This window comes from Cynocephalus volans, chromosome X, assembly GCF_027409185.1.
Source record: "Cynocephalus volans isolate mCynVol1 chromosome X, mCynVol1.pri, whole genome shotgun sequence".
Taxonomy (NCBI): domain Eukaryota; kingdom Metazoa; phylum Chordata; class Mammalia; order Dermoptera; family Cynocephalidae; genus Cynocephalus; species Cynocephalus volans.
The window spans coordinates 44,567,028-44,575,331 of NC_084478.1; positions in this window are offsets into that span (position 1 = coordinate 44,567,028).

The window sequence follows — 8,304 nt, forward strand, 5'->3', positions numbered from 1 at the left end:
TCAGATAACCTTCTCTGTGAAATTTTAAATGGGGCTAAGACTATAAAACCAGTCTTTTTGCATTGCTGAATGTGTAACATAAAAACCTGGGAGCTGCAGGTAGGATATTTTCCTACTATGGACATAGCAGACAAAATTGATATGCGGCGGGGGGGCGGGGGATAGCAGGCATGCCGTGAGAAGGAGAAATTAAAGATGGAAAAACAGCTCAAGCAGTTTTGAGTTGGTTTCTATCTCATACTTTTCCACAATACAGCTGTATTTATTTATGTACAACAAAAAGATATGGAATAGGATATGGTTAATTTTCTTAGTTCAGTACGGTTTCAGTTATTCTCAACCAGCCACTTTGTTTTCCCTGTTAAGCTCTGATTTTAAAAGTCATTTCAAGGATTACATTGGAGACCTGACATTTGAGTTCATTTACCTGGGGAACCAAATGAGTTGACCAGAATAATTTCTCCTTACAAGCAAGGACAATTCCTGTTTGTATGAGCTAGCCTATGCATAGTGTTTCTGACCCAGAATTCAAATATACAGAAAGAAACTACCACTTGCAGGTCATGCATAAACCTTGCACATGCTTGAAAAATATGAAGGAATAAAAGTCTTTTGTACATGAATACTCTGACCATTTGTGTGCATGTGTGAGAGAAAGACTTTAGTAGATATTTAAGTGGGAAGAATAATGCTAGAAGCTGCAAATAGAGACAGGAAAAACATCAAGATGATAGAGTAGTTGCTGCTAAGATCAAATATTGTGGTTTTGCAAATTCAATTTATTGCATTAAAATAGACTTTAGCTTTACTTGACATCAGGGAAATAACACAATGTCCTTTCTCAGCCCTTCATTTATCTCGTTGGTAGAGAAAATTACTTATGAGACTCCTTTGGTTCTAATATGCATAAATTCCCAACTTTAGGGAAATATACAGGAGCCCCAAGTCCATGCCCCATTTACAAGTTAATGCCAGGTCCTTAAAATGAGGACATAAGACAAAGGCAAAAGTTAATCAAGGATTTTAATCATGATATAAAACAAAGAAAAAAAGTTTTGAAAAATTTTAATAGAGTAAAATAGAAAAATAGAAAACCTAATAGAGAGAATGAGAAAAAAGGAAGAAAATAAGTGATGCATAAGGAGGCTAATATGTTATATATTGATATCTTGATCTTACAGGTTTTAAAACACTAACTTCAACTCAACACTATGGTGTATTTGCATTTACTTTTATTTCAATACAAACAAAGATGTTCCACTCTGTATATTTTTTTATATTTTAGAAAAATACAGAATATTCATTATGATGTTTCTATTATCTACAGAACAGCACCATCATCATAATCTATCATCATTTTTGTTTTATCTACCAATATTACTGGACAATGATAGATGCATAGAGTTGCATTAACAGTGATAGTGACACTAGAAAACTTTTGTGCATAATTTAATTATACACACTTTAGTTCTACAAAATGTCTGACAGAGTTTATACGTGCAATGCTTGAAAAATTAAAATTTATTTTAAGCTACATATTTAGGTAAATATGCTGAATAATTTATGAAGCCATATTTAAGAAAAGTGCTAAATGTTCTCCCCACACTGATGGCTCATAACCCAAGATCAACATGCAAGCAGAAGGTGAATAGTAATTCTTTCACAAGGTGGCCTGAACATGCAAATACTACCTCCCTAGTTTTATTCTGTACCTCTTCTAAATTTTACCTGAAACTCCCTGGTTCTGAGCAACAACTGTCTAATGATTATCCATATGTTCCAATATTTGATTTACATTTTATAAAACCTAGACCTACAGACATTTGGGGACCTTATAAAAATAACAAAAACAGCTAGGATTATGCCCAATCACTCCACAGTAAGGCAGACCTATAGACAAGACTTGCCCATATATATGGAGATTCTAATCAGCACTTTAGTTCCTGTGTCTCAAACCTAAATTGGTAGCCAAAGAAAACCAGGCATTTGAGGAGAGCCTTAACTTGAAAGAATGATCAAATCAAACTGTAAATATACTTGTAACTGTAAAAAAGACAGTGTAAAAATTGAAGAATGCTTTAAAATTAATTATAATGCATGTGGAGAAATAAGATATGGCTTACCAGAAAAATATCATGAGATTATATAAGAAAAGGAAGCCAAAATAATCTTTTGGATATTATACACATGATAGCAAGAATTAGAAAAAAAATCAATAGAAACGTTGGAAGGTAAATAAGAGGAAGTTACTCAGGATAACATAAAAAGACAGGTGGGAAAAAAAAGACAGATGGAAAATGGCAGAGAAAGGTAAGAAAATTAGAGTACACGTACAGATATAAAATATCTGAATAACAGAACTTACAAAATGAAAGGAGAAAATGTAGGGCAGGGAATTTACTAAGAAATGATATAAGAAAATTGGCATGAGTTTACCAAGAGCATGAGTTTGTAAATTGAAAGGGAATAAGAGGGTCCATGAAAATGAATGGTAAGAGAGCTACACCAATACACAAAGTCCTGACATTTCAGGACACTGGGAATAAAAGTTACAAGCATAAAGAGATAATCATAAATTCAGTCCCTTCCTTCTCCTTTCAAAGTTATGGCCACTGTCTAACTTCTATGCTTCTTTACAAAATAAAGAATAAGCATCAACTTTTTTTAAAAAAGCGGTCTTTCTAAAATATTGCTTGAAGACTGAATATAATACTTGTAAATTCTCTAGAACTGCTACAACGTAATTCATAATTTTGTAGTCACTCCTCCCTAAAATAACTCTTAATGGCTTACGACCAAAGCATATTTTTACCTCGGTCTTTTTCCCCCACTTTTTACTCTGTGGCAAAGCTGATACCAAATACATATGAATTGTTTCAACTATTTTCTTTAGTGGGAAAATCTGGCCTACTTTTAACTGTTTTCGATATCTGATATGTACACATTTTCTTCCTGTAATTGAGTATGAAATTCCCATTTCTCAATTACTATGAGTTCATATACTTAATTTTGCTTTTATCAGCTTAAGAAAATCTTATTTGTATTTCTTCTCGAGAACTCCAAAACTATTTGATGTTTTTTTTCTATATATGCCTAGCATAGATGACCACTGATATTATTTCATCAATGTGAGAAGTAATGAGTCTCAATTTGTTTATAGAGCTTTACTCTGTAGACAAAAATCTACTTAGACTTAGATGGAGGTGGCACAAAAGCAATTGTCTACAGTAAATTGAATTTACTGAGTATTTTCTAAGCCACTATTTTCTGAGCAAGGCATCTCAGAAAATTTCTTTATAAGCAAGACATAGTTTTCTCTCCTATAGAAAGTTTTAAAGTTGTTTTATTTTTTTTAAATAAAGCAACAACTACATGAAAACATTATAATGAAACAATTCTTTACACTAATATTTAGCTGTACAGAAACAAAATTGGCAAGTCATCAGGTTAATGATAGCTTTGACTTAATCAAAATAAAGTTGAAATAGAAGTGTTGCACTACAAAAAAAAAAAAAAAAAAAATCTATTTTCCAAACCCCACATCTAGATGCATGGTCTGACAATGGGAATGAACATTTAAAACTGAATTTATCCCAGAACATTTGGGAAGCGTAATTACCCTATCTGCAGCTATAAAGCAGGCTCATAGACAGTTTTCCAAATAACATGTTGTTTTTAATAATGAAGATTTCAGCAAGTCTAGAAAGTGTAAAGGAACGTGAAAAAAGAAAGATACACAGAACTCCTAGATTCAAGTAGTTTCCTTATCATAAGCTCCAGATGTCTTCGTTCTTAATCCTGGGACTTGCTCGTCTTTTTGTGCTATCACATGAGGACAAAGATGGGAAACAAGTTTACAGAGAAAATAAGTGCCAGTGTAATGGCTCTGCAGCCAGATAATGCAGAGATAGCAAGACATGTTCACAGTGAAAAAGGACACTCATTTGCTAAAACAGGAATTCTAATCCCACTGAGCTTCTTTGTGTGTGAATTGAACCTTCAGAATTAGAATTTTTGAACCACTGGAAATGTACTAATGCTTTATGTAAACCACACAGCAGATGGAAGTGTGTTCCAGGGAGCACATTTAAATATAAAGACCATTTCTGTACTTGCAAAAGCTGCTGTGCTGCCTCAAAGGATAAATCCAAGTTTAACAAATCAAATGAAGCTACCCTACAACACAGTTCAAATTCAGAAGATTCCCAAGCACTCACATTATCACAGAAATGAGAAATGTACACTTTGTCTAACATAAGGAATAGTTTTTATTTTCACAAAGTATTAAGCTAGATCTTCCCGGTGCTACAAAAATACTTTTAAATTGGTTCATCACCAAGTTAACTACAGATTTTTACAGTCTTTAGTACTGATTAGCAATAGAAAAATAGGTAGCTACTTCAAAATATATTTGAGTTCATTAATTTTTGCATTTTTGTATTTATAAGGTAAATATTTGTTTTTTAGAGATAAATTTATTTTTTGATAATTTTGTATTGAAGCATAATTGATTATACATATCTGTGGGGTACAGATTTGAATATCAATACCTGTGTAAAATATGTGGTAATCAAATCAGGATAATTAGTACATTCATGTTTGCAAAACATAATCTTTGTGACCCTTAACCAATTTCTCATGAACCTTCCTCCCCCTCTCCCACCTCGAATAACCACAGTTCTCTTTCTTTTCAAAGTTCAATGTATTATTATGATTGTTGTTTCTTTCTTTCCTTTTTTGTAATTTTGTTTACTTTTCAGCTCCCACTTATATGTGGGGACATGTAGTATTTCTCTTTCTGTGCCTGGCTTATTTCACTTAACATAATGTTCTCTACCACACTGAGATATCATTTCACCCCAGTTAGACTTAACTGTATCAAAAAGAATAACAAATACTGGCGAGGATGCAGAGAAAGGGAAACCCTCCTACACTGTTTGTAGGACTGTAAATTAATATAGCCATTATGGAAAACAGTATGGAGGTTTCTCAAACAACTACAGATAGAACTACCATATGATCCAGCAATCCCACTGCTGGGTATTTACCCAAATGAATGGAAATCATGATGTTGAAGGGATACCTGCACCCCCATGTTTATCTCCACTCTATTTATATTAGCTAAGAGTTGAAACCAACCTAAATGCCCATCGACAGATGACTGGATAAGGAAAATGTGGTTATATACTCAATGGAATACTAGTTGGCCATGAAAAAGAATGAAATTCTGCCATTCACAGCAACATGGATAAAAGGTAAGAAAAAATAATGCTTCATTATGTTATAGTCAAAATTTTCAATGTATGTTTTAATGCCATTTATTTTCTAAAGAGTTCATCCAGGTTTCAAAAAAGTTAGCCATGTACATGATGTACCTTGAAATTTCCCAAGTTTTGTTAACTGCCAGACACAGTAATTATGATAACCATAATTACACTGAGAACCTCACTGGAGATATGCTAACAGCAGTAGAGGGGAATGCAATTCTAAATGGACAGGATTAAAACTGAGGATTTTTTTTTTTTTTTTGTCTTGTGGAAGGATAAAATTCAATCTATTGCTGCAGGCCAGCTCCGCAGGATTTGTTGGACCTGAATAGGTGGTGTGGATTCAGTGAAAAAAGAAAGACATGGACCACAGATGTGTAGTGCAAGTGTGGACAACAACCACATGAATCTTGTTTTATTTATATTTTTTTACTTAATACTCTACATAATGATTTATCTTTAATAAAAACATTTTTTAATTTCATTTCTATTGAAAAGGAAAGGTCAAAATGTTCAAAAGCACTCATGCTCTGACAAAAACATCTACTCATGCATCAGTAGTTCACCCCAAAGCCTGTGGCTTGTGGTCAGGAAACTATACAATAGCAACATGCTTGGCTTTAAAACGTCAGACTTTTGGTCTGAATCATAAACCTTAACCTTCTTAGCTTACAATTTAACCCTTTTTAAATCTTACTTATACTCACTACTCTTAATTTTAATAACATTGATTAGTTATGGTTGAGAATTTAATATTGCTTATACTCTATACTGATCATTTTAATTTATAATCAAAATCACAATGTTTATAACAAGAATATTATAAAATTTAACTATAAATCTTTTTTTTTTTCTTTTTCTGACCGGTAAGGGTATCACAACCCTTGGCATGGTGTGGTCTGCACCACGCTCAGCCAGCAAGCACACCGGCCATCCCTATATAGGATCCGAACCCATGGCCTCGGCGCTACCAGTGTCGCACTCTCCCGAGTGAGCCACGGGACTGGCCCTTAACTATAAATCTTTATTAAATTTCTATGTTATTGTTAAAAATTTTGTGTTACAAATGGATTTTTAAAAAAAACCTATTAATATCAAAATTTGTTTGTGTTTCTCTACTATTTATTTTATAACAAAACCTTTTATTTCCCTGCCAATAGACTCCAGGAACAGCACAGGGGACAAAGTGAAAAGTTAAATGATCCTATTCAAACTAACAAAAACACACTATATCATTCTTATTATTACTAGGGAAACATGTTCTTGGTAAATCAAGTGAAACTGTGGGAATGGTGAAAAACAAAGAATGTGTAACTGGTTATGATCAAATAGTTGTAAACACCACTGCACTTGGACCCACCATCTCCCTGGGGGATGCAGATAGAAATCGAACATGATAACTTCATTACACATGCACAAAAGCATGATCACAACTATAAAACTAGTTATTCTAAAATTATGGGTCAATGTATACACCACTAACAGGAAAAATCAACAACAAAATTAAATCAAGCCAACCCATACCGGGAACATGCATCAAAAACACCTCTAATACTGACAATGCCTTTTCAATAAACTAATTAATTTTGATATATTATTAACATGTTATTTGAGAAACTCAGGGCCCTCGGAATCTTCCAAAGCCATACTAAGCTAAAAGGTTAGGCTGTTTAATTCTGGGAAGCCTTGTCAAGCAACCAAAGGTGAACAAACAGGAAATTCCACGGAGCCATGTCACACACACACGGGACCCCCTTGCAGCCTGTTGAACAAGGGATATCATTCCTCAGGCTCCCATGCCGTTCCTTATAGCAGGATGGCTATCAACAATCTATGATAGAAATTGGGCCTATGTTAATCACGTTTTGTGGATCCCCAAAATCACAAATGATACTAAAACCTATGCTATTAACAAAGGGGTAAGAAAGTGAAATGATGCAAGGTACCTCAGGTGGTAGAAAATGGGACAACTATGTCCTCATAATAAACACTGTGATTAATTAAATTATTATGTTGCCTTTCTCTGGACAACATGGACCACATACTGAAATGCAAACAGACCCAGTAGGTGACATAATTTTACAGCTACACATGTGCCGTTTTGATTTTCTTTATAAATTAACAAAAAAATATTTCTAACATACAAATTTTCTGTATCTTACAAGGATATCTCAGATGGTAGACATTCAAAGTTTATTTTCCAAATATTTTAAAGCTAAGCCTATACCTTGAGTTAGAAATGTCCCCATTTTACTGCTATAGAGTCAAACAGTCCAAAGACCAGCCTTTTGCCAGGCTTATCAAAGCATTTTAGATAATTATGGAAGCTTTTTCTGTACCTCAAAACTACAGCTCATTATCTGCTTTGCACCAGTACTCTACCTAAACCTGTAGTACTCATTTTAACCCCCATTTCATTTTTATAATATCCAACAGGAAGTGTTAGTGTAAATGGCATACAGATTTTTGAATCAAAACACCTGATTCACATTCTCTATAATAATTCATCACCTCACAAAAGGTCCATAGGTCCAGAAGTTTAAGAATCAGTGCAAAGTAGATATTCTTACAGAACAGATTGCCGAAAAACCAGGTATCACTCGGAGGGCTGGAGAAGTCAAAAATTTATTACACTGGCAGTCCCAGTGGAGTTCATACTCCAAAGTCTGAGCACCGACCCCAGGCTTGCAAAGGGTTATATAGGTTACATTCTTCCGGGGTTTTAGGGCTAAGCTGATACAAAAGGCGGTCAGTGTTACAAAAGCAAAACAAAAAGCTAAAATACAAGTGCAAAGCAAAAAGCGGAAGTACGAGTGCAGGTTTAAGCTTCTCTGGCTTGTCCATATGAATATCAGAACTCAAACATCCAGTTCAATCCTTTTAAATTAAATGATTTAATGTTTAATGTAATAAAAATTTTATATATCATGGGCTATGTGGTGTATGTGTGAAAGGATGTCACATGGTCTGACAATTACCACCTTGCTCTCTCTATCCACTACACCATTACTGTGAGCTGCTCTGCCTGAGTTTTCAA